The 23,089-nt window shown below is 40.4% G+C and overlaps 1 long non-coding RNA gene across 1 annotated transcript in view; it reads left to right on the forward strand.

Annotated features, from left to right (window-relative positions):
- Nucleotides 1–2,319: 2,319 nt before the first annotated feature.
- LOC130540779 (uncharacterized) overlaps nt 2,320–23,089 on the forward strand; it is a 30,753-nt gene continuing 9,983 nt past the window's right edge. Inside the window, exons 1-2 of the long non-coding RNA XR_008954776.1 lie at nt 2,320–2,530; nt 5,308–5,625. This is a non-coding gene — a long non-coding RNA (uncharacterized LOC130540779). The remainder of the gene's footprint in view (nt 2,531–5,307; nt 5,626–23,089) is intronic.

Here is a 23,089-nt window from a genome sequence, read left to right on the forward strand (position 1 = left end):
TGAAAGAAAGAAAGGTCTCATTATCAGCACTCCAGGAAAGCCAGGAGAGATCTTGTTTTCCTAGATACTGGTCAAATTTGATAGAGAATATTGTTTTGAAATATGAAATGCTGAAACCAGGGAAGAACCTGATTTAACATCATAAGAAGAATCAGACGTACAAAAATAGCAAGTGAATGCAGTTAATTACGATTTAAATATTGATCATAAAGGACTCTTTCAGCCTGAACTAACATAGTGAATTTCAAATCAAAGACCCTGTATAATCAGATAAAGATTGACCATTGATCCTGGCATTGAACTAAGTCAGGTCTCATCCTTTCTTGGGAAACCTCCCCTTGGTGTTGACATTCCAGGGAGAGGCATGGGTCCAGCATTGCGCCCAAATGTTGAGTCTGCATGGATGTAATCAGAGATGGGGCACCGGACTGTCTTTGAAAGGGATTTCCTTCAAACTATGAAACTGATCATTAATCACTTTTGTGTAGCTTGCTGCATTGTTGCAATGATGGAGAAATTCAAGTAAAAAACAAAATTCACCTGACAATAAAATATAAATGTGTGTCAATATCACAGTATATGTGGCAAAAAGCAGCCCAACCATGGTCTCAACTCAAGATAATCAGGACAGAAAGTCTATATAGCACTTGGAATCTCACAGGAGTCTTGGCTTTCCTGTTGTCTTTACTGTACTTTGCTTTAACCAACCTAAAAGGACAACATCACCACACCTGTCTTGCAGAAGAGAAAACTGAGGCCCAGAAGGCTAATGGGATTTGTGCACAGCTACTAACAATTGTCCACCTAATGATTTGAATTCAGATAGCTTCTTTAATGCTCTTCAACACAACTTCCTCACTCTAAGTCAAATGTGAGCAGCATTAAAAGAAAATAAAAGTACAGTATTGGACAGAAAGCAACATACGTCATTCATGGCTGTGTGTGTCCATAAATATGTGTGTGTATATATATATATATGCATGTATATATGTATCTATGTGTATGATAAAAAATAAAAATAACAACTACAACAACAAAAAAACAAAACATGGAAGTAAAAAAAGAGAGTGATTTTCCAGCAGGTTCCTGCGGAGCCCTTCTCTTGATTCCTGAGAGGTTCAATTAACGGATGCAAGTCATAAAACAGTGCGTTTTCTCTCTGCTATGATGCATTGTTTTTAATCTCACTGCCTTGTATTATATCACATTCCTATAATTCTTCTGGCAGGAAAAGGCTTGTTTCATAAAAATATAGTCCCCAGCATTTGAAATATAAGTTCACATGCAAGCAACATATATATCACCAAGCTGGCAAACTAACTCACTTACTTAATCCACTAAACTTCAGGTGCTTTCTATATTATGTGAAATGGCTTGAAACAGGCAGAAGCTGCCAGGACCCATCACGGCTTCTTTGCTCAAGAGAGACAAGAGGAGAAGGGAGCGGGGGGGAGTGGAAATTCCCTCAGTGGATGCCACAATAACATGCCTTTCATTATCACCCAGTGTCAGGACACTGGGTAATGTTCATTGTGCATGCACAATAAATTACTATTTACCTGGCAGTGCCTTTGATAAGCTCGTCTCCTCACCCCCTTTCTGTCCACGCAGCACAGAGCAGCGAAACCCCTTTGCCTGTAATTCTTATTAAGGTGATACCTTTTCTGAATAAGAAAGTACACACTTCCAAAGCTGGCACTCTCTGGGGTTTTTAAGGGACATTGTTTTTATTGGTTCCCTTTTATTTCTTCTACCCCACTGTGTTTTCATGCTATAGTGACTTCTGTGTATACAACTCTCATATTGAAATGTCGGCTGCAGATATATGCAATATTAAAGAGCGCTTATGAATTTTTGACATCTAATTAGTCGCTACCCAGTTAACATGTCAGGACTCAGAGGGATTAGGGAGGCAGCCCTTTCTGAATAAGTTACAGTGAGGCTCCTGTCCTTTTCATGTATTATTCTTTAATGTAGGTGGTGATTATTTGGCTGTGATTAATTGATGAAGCCCATTGGTCTGGCAAGTGGTGCCGAATTCACCATTCCTCACTTTTATTTCTCTCAGTAGGGTTCTGCCACTTAATCGGAAGGACCTGCTTCCTTCCAGGCAATCTCTCTGTGCAGCGTTCTGGGGCAGAGGGACTGTTCTGGGTGACCCACCTAGACCCTTTCACAGCTCTTGACTCCCTGGTCAGCAGTGGGTTCTGCATCCTGTCTTCTTGGACAAGCCCTGTGCCCTGTGCCCCCCGGCCAGGCATGTCTGAAACGCAGTGGCACCCCCTATACAAAGGCTTCCTGTTGCTCCCCTTTTCTCTCATATCTGATTTTCGAGCCTTGCTTTCTGGTACCTTTAACACCTGTAGCTCCCTGCCTGGCTCAGTTTACTTCTAGGTTCAGCTGCCTGCCAAGACGCCAGGTGACACTCGGGGCTCTCCAAGGCCGCTCCTGCCATTGTCTCCATCTGTGGGGCCCAAGAAACCACACACGTGAGATGCACAGTCTGATATGGCCGGCTCTGCCCCTCTGGGTAAGTGATATCAAGCTCTAAAAAAAGGCAACAATGAGAAGCGGATGTTGGGGAGAGGGGACCTGCTGGCTGCTGCTTTTGGGGACTGCCCCATGGGTGTCAAACACCCTGCTGTGTGCAGGCAGCTTCTGCCTCCTAGGAACTCTATGCCCACACAGTCCTCCCAGAAGCTCCTGTCCCAGCTCCCTGGGCTCCCACGGAGGAATACTCTTTCACAGTGGGTTCTTAGGAATGTCAGATCTGATAGTCTTGGATTTGAAGCTGGGCATGATTTTTAACATTTTAGATAAAGCAAGCAGGGAAATGATTTGTGAGTACAGCTCTGTGTTTAAGCACAGGGAGAGGGAGGTGTTTTCTGCTTCACCGCATGACTCCCCTTCCATACACCCACATGTGCATGCAGGCACACACATGTATACACACAGGTGCATGCATCCATACACACAGACCCACACATGTACACATACAGGCCCACACACACCCATAGATAGACACACACACTCCCAGGTACACATGCAGGTGCACACACCCATGCACACACAGGCACACACAGGTACACACACACACTCTCTCTCTCCCACAGCTTTCTAGACAAAGGCTCTGCCATCAGACTTTCGTACCCTGGCCTCCTGGTTTTATGAACAAATAATTCTTTTATTTGCAAAGCAGAATTCCCCGCCCCCATTATAAACTCCCACCATTCAAATCTATAATTGGGGGAGTAACAGAGCTGTGGCCGACTTATCTTTTTAAATGCACCGACCCTGGACGAGCCATCCTAAAAATGTGTAATTATAAATAAACCTTCACCTATGTCAGCTGGCGGGGTTTTTAATTACTGCACTTGATGTCAATCAAGGCCAGCTCTGGGTATGCATGTTAGGGGGCAATTTCAGAGGAATTTTGCGGACATAAGCTGTTCGCCTTATTCTATTATCTGCATTTAAAAGGGGAGGGGAGGAGATAAGGCGACAGCCAGGAGGGGAGAGAGAAAGAGCAGCTCATGGAAAGAAAATGGTGGGGGAGGCATTTTACCGAGGCTGCAGCATCCTGCCGGGGCTGGGGAGGGCAGATACTGGACATCTCTCCTAACCCAGGGCCCCACACTGCTGGCCCCCTCTTTGTCTCCCAACCCTTTCTTGCAGGAAGATAAGGAGGGAGATGGGAGTGAGGTGTATATTTGCTGATGGAAGGGGGTGGAGGGGGCCCCTGCTAATCATGTGGGGACAAGGCGGGGATGAGGGTGGGGGTAGGATGAGGCAGGGAAGGAGAAGATCAGGAAGAGCAAGAAGTGTGTGTGGGGGAAGCGCTAAAAGGAAAAAAAATCAATTGATGCATATTCACTTTCTCCTCCACTGCGGATTCTATCCGAAGGAAACGCTGAACTTTGTAGTGTTAGCAGCAGCTGAAATTTAGAATTATTGTTTCCTTCTAACAGAAGACTCATTTTCCACGGCCGCATTTGCAGCATAATAAGCTTTTTGTTATTTTTTCAATTAGAGTCAATTGACCTAACAAAATGCTTGGCAATTAAGTGATTTTTGTAATGGTCCGGGGGTAATTTAGTCGAGCTTGTCAGCTGTGTTTCATGAAGCCAGGCTGTCTTTTTTTTTTTCCCACTGCCTCTCTCTCTCTCTCTCTCTCTCTCCCTCTCTCTTCTCTCTCTCTCTCTCTCTCTCTCTGGAGCATAATGGCTCATAATTTCGAAATCTTTTCCTTCTGTTTCCCTCACAATAATTCGCAATTACAGGAAGTTGTTGGAGGTGATTTTTTTTTCTACCTTGCCTTTTGAGTCAGTAATTTTAAATAAAATGTACATACTTATAAAAAGGCAGCTATTACTGAAATCACTTTTTGTGTAAACTCAATTATTTCATGAATAGTGACACCAGCTTATACTGGGTCCCACTCCTGAAGGCTGAGGCATTATTATCTTCAGGGTAAAAGGGTTGGAACATTCAGAACACTCTTTCCAAATCAAACCAGCATTCAATAAGGTAAACACGACTTCAGGAGAGCAGGAGGCGGCTGGGTTACCTGGCCATGAAAAATGGCAACCTCCAGGCAGCCCTCATCTCTGTTTCCTCCCCTGGGCAAGGACTGGACTTTGGCTTCTCATCCTCTGATTTATGAGGAAATTCCTCATTTGCTTAATTGATTCATTTTCTTAAGACGACATCTGGAGTTACATTTTCTTTTAAAAGGCTGCAGTTAGAGCTGATGACTAGCTCAGATGTTCCTTCATTGTATTACTATCTGTTTATACCTATCTTAAAAATATATAATATTCTGCACGTATCTGCCTACATGCATACATACAGAAATAGCAGAAAGACGTGCTGGTGTTTTTTCAGACAAATTCGCCTAGGAGGTAATGTGAGTCGTTATCAGGATTCATCTTTAACCTTTAGGAGGCTCATGTACATTTTCACATTGCCTTATGTGTTTGAAAATGATCTCTGCCTTCTACTCCTGAGTTACAATCCCTTGTTGACTTTAGTTGCCCCCACTGTGAAAAACAACTTAGCAGTAGCCCACTTCGTTCCTTGGTAAAAATCTCCCAGTAGGGGGCAGTAGAAGAGCAAGCCAGCGGAACCCCATTTCGGCTGGCCCTTTAACAGGGCCGAGACTTCCCCGCTCTGGGAGACCCATCCCCTCTTGGCTCCCGTTGGAACGCAGAGTTGGAAAGATCCATTAGTACAGAACACTGGTTTTGAATTGGTCTCCCAATTCTGTCTGGATAACATCTAATCAAATGCTCCTCCCTCTCCTTTTAGGTTTTATATCTTTTCAAAGTGGTTCATTGAAAGCTGTGGCTGTTGTCAGCTGGGTGCTGGGAGCACTGAACAAATTCCCTGCCTAGGTTGTGTAGACAACGTGGGGAATGGCAGACCCTTGGGATCCTGATGGTCTCGCCAGGCCTACTGAGACAAATGTCCAGTGCCATCGGACCTGTGCTCATGCAGTTACTTACTACCATGTGAATGTGACCATCAAAATTCTTCCTACATTTCAATTCCCCCAACTCTAAAATGAGGAGGTTGAGCTTGATACCATCTCAGAACTCTTCCAGCTATAAATTGCAAAGCAATCAGGTATTAATTAACTCACTCATCCACTCTTTACAAGATGCACCCTGATCTGCAGAAGACATTCCTGTGTATAACAGAGTCATCATATTCTTGGGTTTGATTTGTCGTTTTTTAAAATATGGAATTTTTGCTTAATTCCAAATGGTTTTCTTTATTCTTTTTGTTGTTGTACAATTTACCCTCAACCAAAGAAAGAATAACGATAATTTGGAGAGTTAAACTTATTTCATAGCTTTAAATAGGTATGTGATTTCCACAGTGACTGACATCTTACCTGTATTTTGAGATATTTGAAAATCTTTACCTGTTTCCCCAGTGGTCATGGACAGCCTTGGGCTTGACTTGGTTTAGATTCTCAGACACTGTGGTTTGGACTGGGCTGGGGCTGGGCCCAGCCTCTCAAGGCTTTGATTAATCCACTGCACCTCTCATTTTCCTGACTATAAAAGAGAAGCTACAGTTCTGAATAAGCATCTTGCAGAAGAAAGAAGCCAAAGCAGAAAGTATTAAACTTTCATCCAGCACCATAGGAGAGATGTAGTTATTAAATTTCAGCTGCTTATCAAACTGATATGAAAGTCATTTTGCATGATTGCTTTGCATCCTCAAATCTTCTGCTTTTATTTGCAATGCATCTCCGTGCTTTCTTATTAGAAAAATACTCAAAGGATAAAAAAGCTGATAATATTATTCGGTTTTGACAATTAGGTAGAAAAAGCATTCAAAGAAGTGCTTTTTTATTGCAGCTGGTAATAGTATTGGAGGTCCTCCTGATAGCAGTCTATACTGATGCTACCCAAGGTGACACTGGTTTTATCTTTTAATTGCCGTGTACTGGTTATACTGGATCTGGGCAAGGGAGGCTATTTCTAATCTTTGCATTGGGACATAGGACTCTAGCTTATATGACAGGTTCAGCTTATCCTGAACCTCTTGCGTTTGCTCACTCTTGACTTTATGTCGTGTCCATTGCTCTCACTTGTATTGGGCCTAGGATGAGGACTTTTGCTGACTATTCAACACACCTTTGTTGAATATTTACTGTGTGCTGGGAAATGCCTTAAGACCCAGAGATGTAGCTTCAAGCCATAGACCACCTACAATTGAATTTTATCTCCCCTTTTTCAATTAAATCATCAGAGTTCACTTTTAAATTATATGCACATATAAAATTCTAAATTATGTATACATTTATGCACATAAAGATATATGATTTTTTTCATCATTTCACTATCTTTTCGTGGTCCACAGAATGCAAAAATGATTATTTTGACTTATTAGCCAGTTCTATGGACCTTATTTTACTTTAGCCTTTTAAATAGCTCTGTGAGGTAGAGACTCATTTTCTTTTGACAACAGAGGAAAGTGAAGCTTAGTGGGGTAAAGAGACTTGTTCAGGATCATACAGGTGGTATATGACATCTATGTGATTCAAGTCACGTCTGTGAGACTATAAAGCAGTGCTATCTTTTGGCCTTAGCCTACTGCCAGCATCTCCGTTAGCATCTCTCACCAATAGTCGTCAATGCCCTTTATTTCCATGTGTTCAGATTCTAGCAAAGTAGGGAGAGACCTCAGCACAATGGGCATCATCACCCAGTAATAGACATGAGCACCAAGGCTTTGGGAGCTGAGACAGAGGAGTAGGCGCCCCATGCGCCAATATCTCTAAGCCCCACACTTTCTGCTTTTTGCAAGGAAATGGAGATTGCTTACCACAACCACTAGACTGCTGCTGACAACAAGGGAGATGCAGCCACTGAAATCTAATTCTGGAGAGCTTTTAAAGGGACCCTTGTCGGAAGAGGGAAGTGGTAGCTGTGCCCCGTGGAAATAGCTCAAACTGAAAGTCAAGGAAGATCCTAATTAATTTAACAATAATTTGTTGAGGTCCCACCATGAGCCAGACCTGGTTCTTGGTGCTTGGGATAGCAGGGAAACACATGAAGGCAAAGATGCTTGCAACGGTGGAACCTACGTTGTAACTGGGGAGTCAGACTAAACAGCAAGCCACAGCACAACATGTCAGAAGACAGTGTGCTATGGAAAAAATAAAAGTAAAGCTGGGTCAGGCAGAAATGGGGAGCAGTTTCAGTTTTCATATTAAATACCCTGATCAGGAATGTGAGATCTAGCCCCAGATATGTCTTGCGTATCTTTTCCTTCTGGGCTTCATATTTCATGAACCAAAATTTCCCAAACTTGATGGATCTTAGGAATCACTAAGGAGGAATGTGGTTTTTTAACTTTATAGAATCCCAGGCTCACCTAGGGATTCAGACTACCAGATTCTTCTGGACCTGGAGCCTCAGAATCTGCATTGTTTAACAAACCAGCCCAAAGTATTACAGATGTACAACTTTATTTAAAAGCCCTGGACTAAAAGGCCAAGCGTACTCTAGGGGCTCTAGGGTGAATCCTCTTTGTTCATCATCTCTGTGACCTTGGGAATATTATTGAACAAAGAGATATTCTTTAACTCCTGTGGTTGTTAATGTGGGTTAACGAATACAACAAAAGTTGGCAAAACACCTAGCCCAGGTCTTGGCACAACATTGGGGCCATGTTTTTTTTTTGTTTGTTTGTTTGTTTTTCCTATTCCTCCTCATGGCACTAACATCAAATCATACTTCATTGAAATTATGAACACAAGAGAAAGCCATTTGAATAGAAGCAGCGAGTTCTATAAAGGCTGAGAAAAGAGGAGAATAAAAAATTTGTAAGCTCAGGCATACTGAGTTATGCCTGTAATCCTAGCACTTTGGGAGGCAAGAAGGAGGATCTCTTGACCTCAGGAGTTCAAGACCAGCCTGAGAAACATAGCAAAACCCACCTCTACAAAAAATTAGCCAGGCATGGTGGCACATGCCTGTAGTCCCAGCTACTCATGGGGGTTGAGTTGGGAGGATCACTTAAGCCCAGGAGGCCAAGGCTGCAGTGAGCCCTGATAGTACGACTGCACTCCAGCCTGGGTGACAGAGCAAGACCCTGCCTCAAAAACAAAAGCAAAAACAAAAAGAATTTGTAAAGTGGTTACTCTGCCAAGAGAGAAAAATAACTCTAAGCCGTAATTTAGGCAGAGCCCATTTTACCAATGGGGTTGTGAAAATATGCCTTCAATTAGCTGAGATGATGAAGAAAGGATGGATCTTAATATTCTCCATAATTAATGCTCTCTATATTGGATGGGGTCTGATTTCCTCCAGGTTAGGGGTGACGGGAGACAGTGATCACTGAGTCTAGCTGGCTCAATGTCAGTAAGAACTGCTGCTATCTCTCCTGTTTGCACAAAAACCTGACATTCTGCCTTTGCCATAGAATTGTCTGCCATAGAATGAAATACAGCAGAAACCTGTATTTCATTCATCACCTCAGCTCTTACAAAGCTGAAATTGTATTTAAAAATTAAAAATGAAACAGAAATACAAGTGCCAAAGAGTGCACAGCACAAAAATATTCATCCATGCAAGGGAGGAATTATCTCTTTCACTTTTACCTCCCAAGCAGGCTCCTCCCGCTCCCCGCATCACTCCTTATCCTTTTACCCTGCTCTGTGCTTTATAGGACTTATTCCCACCTGATATATCATCTATTTCATTTGGGGTTTTGTTTGCTTGTTTGTTTTGCTGTATACCATTACTTTCTCCCTCTTTGCAATACAGTGTCTTTGCTCACTGCCCCATCCCCTAACCTACCATGTTACAGGTGCTCAAAAAATATTTTTTTGAATAAATGAATCTCAACTCACTCCAGTTTTCCTACTGGTGGCATGTCACCGATCTAGTTATTCTCTCTTATAAGTTCATCTAGGCCACTAAGCTGGCATGATCATAGTATTAAAGGCAATTCAAAAAAGAGAGAGAGAAAAAAATACAGGGAGAAAGAGGAAAGTAATAGGAAATTGAGCATAAAGGCATTCAATCCAGCATTATCAGCTTTATAAATTATATGTCAATGTCTGTAGACTCCACGTATCTTATAGCTTAAATTTTAATTTGGGGTGCTTTTTTTGTGGAATCCACCGCGGTAAGGGCAGAGCAAGATTTTAATGGCCAAAGGCTATTTGCAGATTTGCTTGCAAAATTGCCGATTTCAAATATATTACAGAGAATTTGGACAAGACTGAAATATATTTGCAATGAGTCAAATATAGTTTATTTTTAAAAACATACTTTGATTAATTTCAGGTACCTAATTATCTCCTCAATTTAACAACTACTTCTGTTTTAATGACAGCTTTTAAAGTATTTGACTCTAATAAACCTCCCCTGAAAACTTGTTATGCTATTAATTTGATAATACTTTTTGTAAATGGAATGTTCATTTGGTAAAGACAACTCAGTGTGTGTCTAAAAAAGTCAATCCTTGCAAGAATATGATACAAAATAGTATTTTACTATCTCACTACTAAAATGACTGTACTGAGTGTCCATCCCCTCTGCTCTGATGGTGTAGGGTGATGTTTCTTTGAGGCTGGGGATTGGATGACCATCCCAGCTGAAGCCTATCCAAAGCCCCCAAGTCTCTAAGGACTCCTATTGTAGAAGTGATTCTCACTGCAGTCCAATCTCATACCCAAAGACAAGTTGAGAAACTCAGACTTCTACCCTTTTCCACGTGTTCTTGACAATAATGAAAAAGATGTTTGTAGTATCTAGATATGTCTTCCTTTCATAAAATCATCATGTGATGGTCAGCAACTAGAGAAGACTACAGAGAAACTGTGACTAAGAACAAATGGACTTCTCCTTTCCCATGAGATGTGGTATGTCGAGTGGCCACTTGGGAGTCAGGTTTAGATTCTGAGCTTAGTTCTGCCAATGACTGTTGTGCTCAAGTCCTTGTAGCTACATCTGTAGAATGAGAATATGGGACTAGCATTAATATTTTATCAGTTTATGAAGGTAAAAAAAAAATCATGGTGGACCATCTCTTAGACTTGTAAATTCAAGCCAGCTAGCATTTATGCATTGGACATTCTGTGCTAGGCCAGTTTATAGTCCCTCTGCTAAGTGGAATTAAAATATACAATACACATATGTGTATGCCCATGTGCACACACACTCACACACAAGACAGTGGCTGCCTGCAGGAGGATTGCAATCTTCAGGATGCTGTCAATTGGAACGATAGTATCATATAGAAGAAAAAAAGTAGACTTCTGGGATTCAGATCTCAACTCCACCCATCAGCATCTCTGCCCTGGCGGGCAAGTTGCTTATTTGACCCAGAGTATCCTCAGCTGAAGAATAAATGGAGATAGGAATGTATACATTATGAGGTAATTACAGAGATTAACACAGACTTTTTTTTTTTTTTTTTTTTAGACAGAGTCTCACTCTGTTACCAGGCAGGAGTGCAGTGGCAGGATCTCAGCTCACTGCAACCTCCACCTCCCGGGTTCAAGTGATTGTCCTGCCTCAGCCTCCTGAGTAGCTGGGACTACAGGCACACACCACCACACCCAGGTATTTTTTTTTAATTTTTAGTAGAGATGGGGTTTCACTATGTTGGCCAGAATGGTCTCAACCTCTTGACCTCATGATCCACCCACCTCGGCCTCCCAAAGTGCTGGAATTACAGGCGTGAGCCACTGTGCCTAGCCAATGTAGTCTTTTTTAATAGACCATAATATATAATACTCCCATGCACACAGTAGGTGCTTGGTAAAGAGTGGTTGTGATGACTGTAATGATGACAATGATGGCAATGAAGATAGAAGGTTCTAGATTGAATCTTCCCATAAATGAGTTTGCCAGGACAATAGGAAATTGCAGCTCAGAAGCTGTAACTCAGGGACCTGAAGGCTATGAGTCACCACTTTGCTTCGTGCCTGTCAGTTCATTTTTGAGAATCCACAGAAATAGAAATGTTCTATCAGACCAACTTGGATTGCCATCTGGCCCACACATTTTCCTGGCACGGCCCGAAGGCCAGCACTGCTCTTCTCCCCTCCAAGCAAAACCCCAAGTTTAGCAGAACAAAATCTGCTGCTGAAATGCATCAAGCACGGCATCGGTTCATTATCACAATTAGCATATTAGTAGTAGTTATAAGGCAATTAATGTTAATAATAATTGAATCTGTGTTAAGGTCATTAATATAACTACTAGTTATTATAAATGGCTAGTATCCTATTTAATAAAAACAGAAACAGTAATAGGGAATGCTTCATACTTTTCAAATGGCTTTCACATTTCTTCAGCTCACTGAGACTTCTCTGGAGATATTATTATCCTTTGTTTCTCTTCGGGGAAATTGAGGTTTGAAAAGTTAAGAGACTTATCCCAGATCATAAACTAACATGCAGAAAATTTGGAATTAGGAATTCCACCTTTCGACCACTGGGGTAGCAAGCCCTGGAGTTTGAGTGGAGAGAGGAGAGACATGTTCATCAAGTAAAGCACTGTTTGGCGCAACCACTGAGTATCACAGGATGCCAGGACCGGAAGAACTTTGGTGTCCATCAGATTCAATGCTTTTATTATACAAGTGTGGAAACTGAGGCCCAGAAAGATGAATTATTCCCCTCCAGTGAATAGCGTTGTGATACAAATTTCAAATTAATTTTTATGTCAGAGTCCCTTTATGTAGTCTCACTCTTGAGCCCCCGAAGTGACCTATTTAAAAATTTTCCTGTGAGCTGAAAACCAGATAATCAAGTTTGGTAAAAGTGTGTATTAACTTATCGATTTAGCTCTAAAACATAACTAGTTGTATTTCCCAACATGTGTCTCTTTTAATTCTGTGGCATAGTATTAGTTATTTTGTTAGGGTTCCTTGGATAATTACATGTGAAATATACTGGGTTAAAATGTGACTTACACAGTCTCTGTTTTTGTTTTTATTGCTGACCTTTTTATTTTTTTCCTGTGTTTCCATCCATGTTTGACCATAACATTATTTGCTGTCAGAAAACTCCTTGAGACTCATGTTTAATAGATCACAAAATTTGGGGAACTTGAGGGCAGTGGGATCTCTTGCAGGGCTTTCATGCATTTATTTGTAGCAGGTATTTCTGATATCTGAAAGTCTGCTGGGTTTGCTTCTGAGTCTGTGACCAATTTATGTCAGATTAAGGTCTGAAAATATCAACTGCAGATATGAGGGGAATCATAGCATCTTGTTTTATTTTAACTCACAAGGACATTAGCAGCCACCGAATCCACGCTATGGGAGATGATTCCAAACTTCTTTTTCAGCCCTAAACCCCTAATGAGTGGCGGTCGTCCTCAATCACTGTTTACTAAGTGCCTACAATGTGCCACTTTTCACACCATTTCTGGCTATTTTTGGCTCCTTCTGGATCTGGGTGTCCTGCGGTGAGACACCTGAGGAGGAGGCATGCACAGAAGGGAGAGTATTTATAGGTTTGGGGCTTTGAAATTAGGTAGTTGTACTGGAGCAAATAATTTCTAACAATATCATAATCTCTGAAGGTGGCCAGATAAATAAAGCTGTGAGTGAAAGCAGTCATTTCTTCTACGTCTCCTGGATTGTGTAGCTACTGGAAAAAAAATTCTTATTGAAGAAAATTAAGAATAATTAGAGAAGAAATGAGAAAAGTCAAAAGGATTTGGCCAAAAGCTTGGTAACATTTGCAATTTTCCTCCAAGAGACGTTCGTTTTACTAGTAACGCTTAAAATGCACAGGCTTTGAGATGGAGGAGTTAGTTCTTACTGATCTAAAGTTTGGCTTCAGCTGTGTCGTCTCGAAAATCTGTTTGTTTGTTTTATAAGTTTTTAGGAAAAAAATATTGACTTTGAAAATTGCATGAGAATAAAAAGTCCAGTGAACAATAACTTTCTTTCTCAAAGACCTATACATATGGATTTCTTTATTTTGCATTCAGGACCACATTTTCAGCCGCTTTTCCTCCCCCAGCCTCCTCTTTAAATATGTAAAACTCTGCATGCCTCTAATTGTTCCTTCAGTTGTCCACTTGCACCTTCAAATTATGGGACAAGTGGCCAATTGGGCCTGCAATTGGCTAATTGCACCGACAATTAGCCAATTGTGGGTATAATTAGCTGCATGTAGAATTAATCATATGCATAAAGTGGGCGTCCACTCTTTGAAATCATAGAACTAAATGTGTTCTAGATGCACATCTGTACTCGGGCACAAAAGGGACACAGGCGAGAATCCTGGATGAATCACTGTTAAGAGAATCATTAAAACAAATCTGGTGCTTGGTTAAAAACGCCACATGATTCAATTCTGAATATTAGGTCTACTTGCTTTCTTTATAAGGAGCTTGGTATGGACAAGGCAAAGAAGATAAAATTCTTTCATCAAAAGCCTTCTGCAAGAAAATGTCGTGGCGGCTGTCACCATCCAATTGCATTTTTTTAAAAATTAAATGGTTGGATTTATGATACAGTTGGCCAGTTGTAGCAGGTGGACTCTGTCACTCGAGTCTCCATAAGGAATTACATTCAGTTTGGTCCAAATACTTGCCACAGTGAGACATGTTCCATCTCAGTCACATTTAGCACTCATGTTTCTTAGGCTGGTTTGTGCCTATTCTTGGGGAGACCAGGGGAACCACAGGCAAAAGTGGTATCCCAGGATAAACACATTGAACATTTTCAAAGCAGTAATTTTATTTGATGGCAAGCAAGATAAAATAATTTTAAGTTTCAAAGTAAACAACAGAAAATTTTGAAAGCAGTTAAAGTTGTAGTGGTTAAAATCTCTCCTTAGATTCATTATTTATTAACTCTGGGACTTTGAGCAATAATTTATTCAACTTTCCTATAATCTAGTTTCTTCATCTATAAAAATAAATTAATATAAACGAGTGATAACTACCTCATAGGGTTTTTTTTTAGAATTAAATAAGGTTATTTAAAATTATATAACAAAGGTGAGAGCATGGAGGGAAGTAGACAGAAAGAGAAAAAGAGAGAGAGAGACATGAAAATCCAAAACTCAATAAATCAAGACATTAATATATTAAAAGCGCTGTGATTTCCTGCTATAAATAATTACTTGTTTATCTCAGAATTTTGTCAAACAAAAATGATCAAATATCCGTCTTTTTTTGGTAATAATATTACTAGCCACTAAAAAATACCAGTCTAAATCAAAAATGGTCAGTGGATGCCCATTGACCACAGAGCAAATTTCAGATACTTAAGCTGATTTCACTCTTCATCATGGGCCCTATACTTCCCTTCTACTCTACTCTTTTATTTGTGGAGGAGCCTTTCAGATATGTACCCATACTCCAGGCAAGCTTGTTTACTGAACCTGCCCACCATGCTACCCACCCTTATGTTTAAAGTGATCATCACTGACATGAGACAAAGGCTATGAGAAATGCATGGGGCTATATCCAGAGTTAGAGGTTTTGAAGGAGAGAGAACTGCAAATAAGAAAACATTGGCCGATAATAGAGACATGTTTCTTTATTACCTAGATAGAGTCTTTTTTTTTTTTTTTACATGAAGTCTTGCTGTGTCACCCAGGCTGGTGTGTGGTGGTGCGATCTTGGCCCACTGCAACCTTCACCTCCTGGACTCAAGCGATCCTGAGTAGCTGGGACTACAGGCGTTCGCCACCATGCCTGGCTAATTTTTGTATATTTAGTAGAAATGGGGTTTCACCATGTTGGCCAGGCTGGTTTAGAACTTCTGACTTCAAGTCATCTGCCCGCCTCAGCTTCCCAAAGTGCTGGGATTACAGGTATGAGTCACCGTGCCCAGCCCATTTTTTTCCTAAGTTCTAACTTTTGGCTGGGTTTTGAACACATATCAGTATTTAATGCATACAAAATACACACACGCCATATGTATTTCAAGAAAGGAAGAGAGGTAGGATAAGAAGTACTTGTTTTTACATCAGGTACTTTTACAGGTGTTGTTTCATTTGCTTTTCAAAATAATAACATTACATACGAAATAATTGCCCAGTTTCTGGGATAAGACTACTGAGTCTCTGAGAAGTTAAATGATTTTCCCCAAGTCATATAATAGCAAGTAATAAAGAGCCAGCATTCAATTTCTTGTACATATATCTCAAAAATTTACATTGAACAAGCTTGATAAACATAAACCATTAGAGACTTAGAATTATAAAGAAATATTATAATTGTACCTCATGTTCAAATGCATATAACAACCTGTCTAAGAATAAGCACCTCAACAAAAGTATGCATTTGTGATTTTCTAGATAGGTATTAGTTTGTGTTAGGAAATTCTACATGGATCATGTTGATGCTGAGGTCACATTTTATGTTTTCTTCAAAATTGAATTGAGCTTAAACTCTGGATTTACAAACCAATGTCTGAATTCCTGAAAGAACTCAAAGCAAGTCAAGGCCAGAATGATGTCCTCAATCTCTATGCCATTGCAGAGCCCAAACTCAAGAGAAATGCGCAAGAGATGACTTATTCATTGAACACACTTTTCTAGTTGGCCCTTTGTCCAAGCTGACTGGTGGACTGTTCATTGATAACATATTTGATGTTTCACCAAATATATTGTCAACATTTAAACAAATGTACTCTTCATGCCATCATTCTTGACCCACACTTCCAATGTTACCTCTCCATGAATTCCCTGGCTCGGCTCTGTGGCTCATGCCGGTAATCCCAGCACTTTGGGAGTCCGAGATGGGTGGATTACTTGAGGTCAGGGGTTTGAAACCAGCCTGGCCAATATGGCAAGTCTCTACTAAAAGTGCAAAGTTAGCCGGGTGTGGTGGTGCATGCCTGTAATTCCAGCTACTTGGGAGGCTGAGGCAGGAGAATTGCTTGAACCTGGGAGGCGGAGGTTGCAGTGAGCCAAAATCGTGCCATTACACTGCAGCCTGGGCAACAACAGTGAAACTGCACCTTAAGAAAAAAAAAAAAGAAAAAAAAGAAATTCTGCTTGTCACCTCAGGATAGATCTAAATACTTTTCAATAGTCTTACACTTCCTGGCTTATAATATGTAACTGTTGTGTTCTTATCTGTATCTGTCAGCTGTGCTGTAATGATGCTGTGTAACAGATAACTTCCAATTATTTGTTACCCTATGTTACATGCCAGCCTTAGGTAGGCTGAAGCTTTGCAGCTCTGTGCTCAAAGGCTCCCCTCCAATCTTCTGGTGGAATGAGGATCTGCTTTCTGGGTCTTCTCATACCGGGACCCAGGTTAAAGGAAGATCCCCTGCCTGCTGAATATTGTTTGTTCATGGCGGATATCACGAATAAGGGAGTTGGCTGAAACTCTCACTGCCTCTTAAAGCTCTTACATAAATGAGGTTAATGTTACATTTTTTTTAACATCCCGTTGGCCAAAGAAAATCATACAATCAACCTCAATGTCAAGGAAATGGGAAATAAACTCTTCAGAACTGCAAAAGTGGAGAGGAAGTAAATATTTATGTACAAAGAACAAAATTGATTTTGTTATCTACATATTATGTTTCTCCACCACTGATCAATAAGGTAATGGGTCATAAAATAGATATCTGTCTTTCAATCTCTTATTTCTAGCATAGAGTGTGTTTCCAGAGAAAGCTTATTTAATACTTGGGTATGTCTTTAGATTCACTGGTAAAGGAGTAAAGGCATTAAATGGTACTTTCTAAAATGGTTAAATTGTATCAATATTTAGCTTTTTACATTTCTCTCTCTCTCTCTCCTCACACACACACACACACGCACACATCTTTTCCTTTAATAGTGTCATTTTAAAGATGAAGAAACTGACCTAAAGAAATGAAGAAAGTCTGTGTCCAAGGTAACATAGCTAACAAGTATCAGGATGATAAATCCTACAGTCTTGTTGGACTGCAGATCATATAATCTAATCCATAATCTACCTACATTGTCTTCTTCTGCTTTGGCAAACTGGATGAAGCAAAAGAGCAAATGGTTTAAGCAAGAGTGTGTTAGGGGACCTTCTTAGATGATGTGCCAGGATATTAGAGTCAAGCAAGGAAGGTCATGCCTTCCTTTTGTCTTACTATAAGAAGAGGCGAATATGAAGATACACCATGTAAGGGCATCCTTACCATAAGCATTAGCAGCAGATACTCTTGTAGGTTGAGGGATCATCTAGCAGTGCTTGCCTAACTTTCTTATATTACAGCACACATAAGAAATGGTTTTATCTGTTTGACACTGCAAGAAACAGCAGATGTGTGAGCAATCTGGAAAGAGGTGACATAGGCCTATGAGGCCACCTAAAATAACTGGGACACCCTGCTGAGGACAAGCCTACTGGAGATCGCCCCGTGCTCCAGAAAGACACACACTCACTCCAGTGGGAACCAGAGGGGATGGGTAAAAAGTTGGGATACAACCCAGTCATAGGCAAGGTGACCTAACACCTTGCATGAAATATTTCTCAGAGGTTTACTAAGCACTCACGTAAATACTGATGAATTCTTTATTCGAAATTCAACTGACGGCATAGGATTGGAATAAATTACAGTATAATAACCGGTCTTGTGAGTCATTCAATCTGAGAATGTGAAGGACTTTAAATGTCATTATTCTGATTCCGCACTTCAGGGCTTGAACTCCCCTATGTGTGCATTGCCCATTTGAGTCCTCAACTGTCCTCAGCACAGCCCAGTCTTTTCAAGAGACAATTTCTTTAATTATAAGGGAGACTCTAGTTCAGAATCAATAAATTTTATAATGATCACTTGTTTTTTAAGCTTGCTCAAAAGGATAGGAGACTGCAGTAGCTGATAAAAGTGTTATTACTCAGAGAATTGGTTATTAGCAGGCCAACCAGAAAGAGAAAGACAAAAAAGGGTTGTTTTCAAAAATTAGAAAATATAAGGACGAAGAACTATGGTGTTCTGGCACATTTGGTATAAGGGCGCCTCAAAGTCATGATTGTTTATGTAACTAATAAGGGTTATACACAAAATAAAGTTTGAAGAATAATTAAGTGGTTTTGAATATGTATTGCAAAGTTTTCCCACCGCATTGAGATAAAACAAACACATAAAAAAAGACGATAGGAATAAATTTGCCTTCAGAGGGAGAAAGGGAAGGATTCACCCTTGTTGAAGTCCCACCATATGCCTGAGATTATCCACGCGTTATTTCCTCTAGTTAGCATAAAAAGATCTTTTAGGTCTGTTTCATCTCATTTTTACCACTGAGGAGGCTGAGATTCAAGGAAAACCCTCTTGGTTAAATTTATATTGAGAGCCTCTAATCCAAGGGCTTTCTCTTCTAATGTCCATGCTGTGAGATGTATGGATAATATGGATAATCCTTGCATGTGGAAGTGTGTTTCCAGATGAAGTAAGAAAAGTTGAGGTTCTGGTATTAAAGATAATGTCTTGGAAGACAGGGGGTTGTCAACATTTTGGGCAAGGTCATCTGCAAAACTAAACCCAGATCCAGGGCCCTTCCCTTCCCTGCCTAGCTGGTTGCAAGTTGCAAGCTCCTTCCCCTAAGTGAATAAGAGAGGGAGGTAGAGCTTGGACTTCACATGCAGCCTGCCTGTGTGAGTGACCGACAGCAGGCTCACCCAAAGCATCAACTAAATTTTTCTTTCTTGTATGTATAAATAACAACAGCAATGTGCCACTAGCACGGTGCCGTTTCATTTAATGGCGCAGCACTGAGCAACTTAATTAATCTTTTAGTCTCTGAAACATTCATCATAGTTTTTCAGGGGCTCTGAAAAAATATGCTTGCCTCTTGAAGCCATTGACACAGAGACCAGTGAGGAGTGAGTTGGCTTTCCCTTAACAAATTTGCTCAGCTGTGAATCTGGGGTCTAATGCTTTTGAAAGTGGAATTTCTGTAGATGTTAGTCATGGATTTAAAAAGTAAAGACTGATTGCATTTCTGTGATGAGTCCCTACTGTGTGCCAGGATAAGCACTGGGCTATTTTACTTGACTGTTCTCATTAGTTCATCACTAAAGCCCAGCGAGGCAGGTATCTTTATATTCATTTTACAGATGAGAAAATTAAGAACTGGAGAGATAAAGCTACTTCACCAAAGCCACATTTCTAGCTAGGATTGGAACATGGGTCTGTCCAAAACCCTTACCAGGATCATGAAATTTGTAGTTAATTGTAACAATAGTGATTATAGTTATAATTGAAGCAAAACTTACATACCATTGGCTATGTAAGTTATTGCATATTCATTTAATTATATGCCAGGCATTTCTGCATACATGATTTATTTGAATTCTCCAAATAATCTAGCAAGTTAGATATATTGTGCATTTGTATTAGTAGAATCATGATGGAATTCTTCAATAATTATTGTAAACCTTAGTCAATATGCAATCTTAGTCAACAGCACTTTGCTCTTATTTATAAATATAATAAATAATATTTAGTTAAAATTATTCCTTCATTTTGTAAAATGGCTTGATACCTAGTTTGTTGGCTTTTGTGATGTTTGAAAATGGGATAGGTTATGACATGTGCATAACATAAGGTGATAGATAAATAACTAGTTTTAATGGGTAAATGATGGCATCTATACCACTGAGCTTGATGATATCAGTATGCAAAGAATCAAATGTATTTTTTCAGAGGGAACTAAGATACCTTAGTGCCTCCTTCCACCTGGACTCCCTTCTAAAGCTACAAACTGCAATATTGATCAGATCTTTAAAGTGATCTTACTCTATGGCAGTGAAATTACGTTTTAGGAATTTATCCTAAGAAAATAGTCAGAGATATACTACACATTATAGAAAGATATTCATTGTTGGATTATTATAACAAAATACTGGCAGCATCCTAAGATTGTGACTGGTTATATCAGTTACAGTGTATTCATTTAACTGCATACCATGAAGTCCTTGAAGATGGTATATACATGTACAGATACAGGCACACATACATGCGCATGAGCTGGCACACACACATACACACATCTATAGGCAAAGAACAGAAGAATACCAAGAACAATTTAACAGTGGCTTCATTTTGGGTGAAGAGGGGATTATGGATGAGTTTTGGTAGTGTGTGTGTGTTTGTGAGTGTGCGTGCACACACGTGTGTGTGCGTGTGTGCGTGTGCCTGTGTGTTGTGCTTCATTAATCTTCTTTCTGTTTGCCAGGTTTTCCTCATTGAGTATGACTTCTCTAGTATGACTAGCAAATGAAGAATCATGCTGACATACTCTGTGGTGTAGCCCAATCCTGCTCTTAACCATGACCATTACTGTAACTCAAACAAAACATCCTGGAACTGGTCATACCTTCACAGCCTCAGTGAACTGTGTAGTCTCCTTGGTAATCATGGATATCTGGTAAATGCTTCCGGTTCTAAATGAAGCCATGATGCTGGGATCCATTAACAAAATCCAAAGTGAATTTGTCTTAAACATTTGCAAGTGGATGGAGGAGAATCTCCACATTTCTATGTGGACGGTTCAGATGGCAAAGCAATGGTTTCTGCAGTGAAACAGGTTTCATGCAAGGACACTATCAGTATAGGTAATATGCCTTCGTTTATTTAAACTCTTGGTCATTTAGTTTTCTGCCAGTTATTTCCAGAACAGAGTAATTTATGATGTGCAGGGTAGGCACCCTCAACAAGTTCACATAGTAGGGTATCTTAACATTAACAACAAAACAGGAGTCTGCAACATCAGATTGTAGCATTCCTCAGATTAACTGATTAAAACATGCCTATTAATGAAAGGCTTTGATGCATTAGTTCAGTAACCTTTTAAAATGATTTGTTGTATTTTAATCCCAATAGAGTCTCTCTCTCTCTCTCTCTCTCTCTCTCTCTATATATATATATATATTTATTTATTTATTTATATTTATATATTCATTTAACTGCATACCATGGAGTCCTTAAAGATGATATATACATGTACAGATACAGGCACACATACAGGCATATATATATATATATACACACATATATATATAGAGAGAGAGAGAGAGATTTGCGTACACATGCTCTCTCTCCACACACACACACAACACACACACACACACACACTAGCATGTAGTATGCTTCTATGCAAAATCTAACACTTATTTATATGAACAATGAACTTAATGAACATAAACTATTGAGCACTTACCATATGCACCAGGCATTGTGCTCAGTGTTTTGTAAGTATTATTTTTGTCTGACTGCCATCACCTCTTTAACAAATGGGACACTGGCTTGAGAGGTTAGTAACTTGGCATGGTCACACAATGCGCTTATCCCTGACCCTTGAGCCCATATCCCACATGATTAGGGATGACTAGTTACAGTTTTACAAAGCCTGTTTAGTCCTACAGAAAACCAAAAGGATGGAACCTACCTCCCAGTCATCTTGGGGACTTACATTGGGAATTTTCGCAAAGACAATCAACACAATTGTTTCTAAAAACTCTGGTGCAGACTATGGGAGGAGCCACCTGCTGAAAACTGAGGCTAAAATTCATACCTTGGATGGCTCTGTGATGCATGCAAGTATTTGCGTGCTTGCCAGGATATTAAAAACATCCAGTTGTTTTGCAGCCTCACCTCATAGTGGGTCAGACCTGGGAGTCCTAGAAGAAGCAGTGTGGGTTGTGAGATCCCCCTGTCCTGCACTCAGGGGCTGGCCTTGCTTCCACTCACTGGGTCTACGACTGTGGGCGAGGACCTTTCTCTCTCTCAGCTTCAGTTTCCTCAGCAGCAAATATATCAGGCAAGAGGTTTGGGCTGTGTGTGCCAAGCTCTTTTACCCAAGGATCCTAAGACCTGAAAACAATGAGTTTTTATTCTCTCTGGCATCACTCACACAAGCACAGGCACTTAAATGCCTCCATTTGAGATAAGACTATTTTCCAAAAGATTCAACAGCCTTATCCTCTTTCAGGCTAAGCTTTTTTCTAGTTGTTGGTTTGTTGTTTGCTTAGGTTTTTGTTTTGTTTTGTTTTAGGAGGGAGAGGATGTTTTGTTTGTTTTGTTTTGTATCTGATTCAGCTAATGTTCTAAAAAGTAGAGTAGGATACTCATCACCTGGCCTCAGTTAGAAAGAGGCCTCCCTGGGATGCTCCCTGCTGTCTTCCTCAGCACCCGCAGGTAGATGTTTTGTGTCCAGGCATCGTGGGAGACTGCAGGGAGGAAGAGCCACAGATACGGTTGAGACAAGCTATGGAAGCCCAGTCTCTGAGTCCAGGGGGTGTCATTCTTTGCTGCTGCTTCTAAGGGGTGAATCTGCATCGATCAATGCATTCGCTCCACTCTCCCCCTGCCTCTCCCTCAGTTAACACCCCAGCACACACAAAACCAACGAAGGTGATTATCTCTGCTAGCATAATTCCTCCCTAACATCTGCTTTCGCCCATAACACTCCACTAATTTTTCCCTCATTTCATTACACATAATTTTCTTTCAACACAATCTACATGTATTAAGTGGTAATGACTTTCCAGTTAAGAGCAAATCGACACCAAGGGACCACCGGCCCCCCCACGGTTGCCTGCAGAGCCTGACTCTGGCTATTAGAGATAAATTTGGTACCTCAGGAAGCTGCAGT

This window comes from Pan paniscus, chromosome 15 (genome assembly GCF_029289425.2).
Source record: "Pan paniscus chromosome 15, NHGRI_mPanPan1-v2.0_pri, whole genome shotgun sequence".
Classification (NCBI taxonomy): domain Eukaryota; kingdom Metazoa; phylum Chordata; class Mammalia; order Primates; family Hominidae; genus Pan; species Pan paniscus.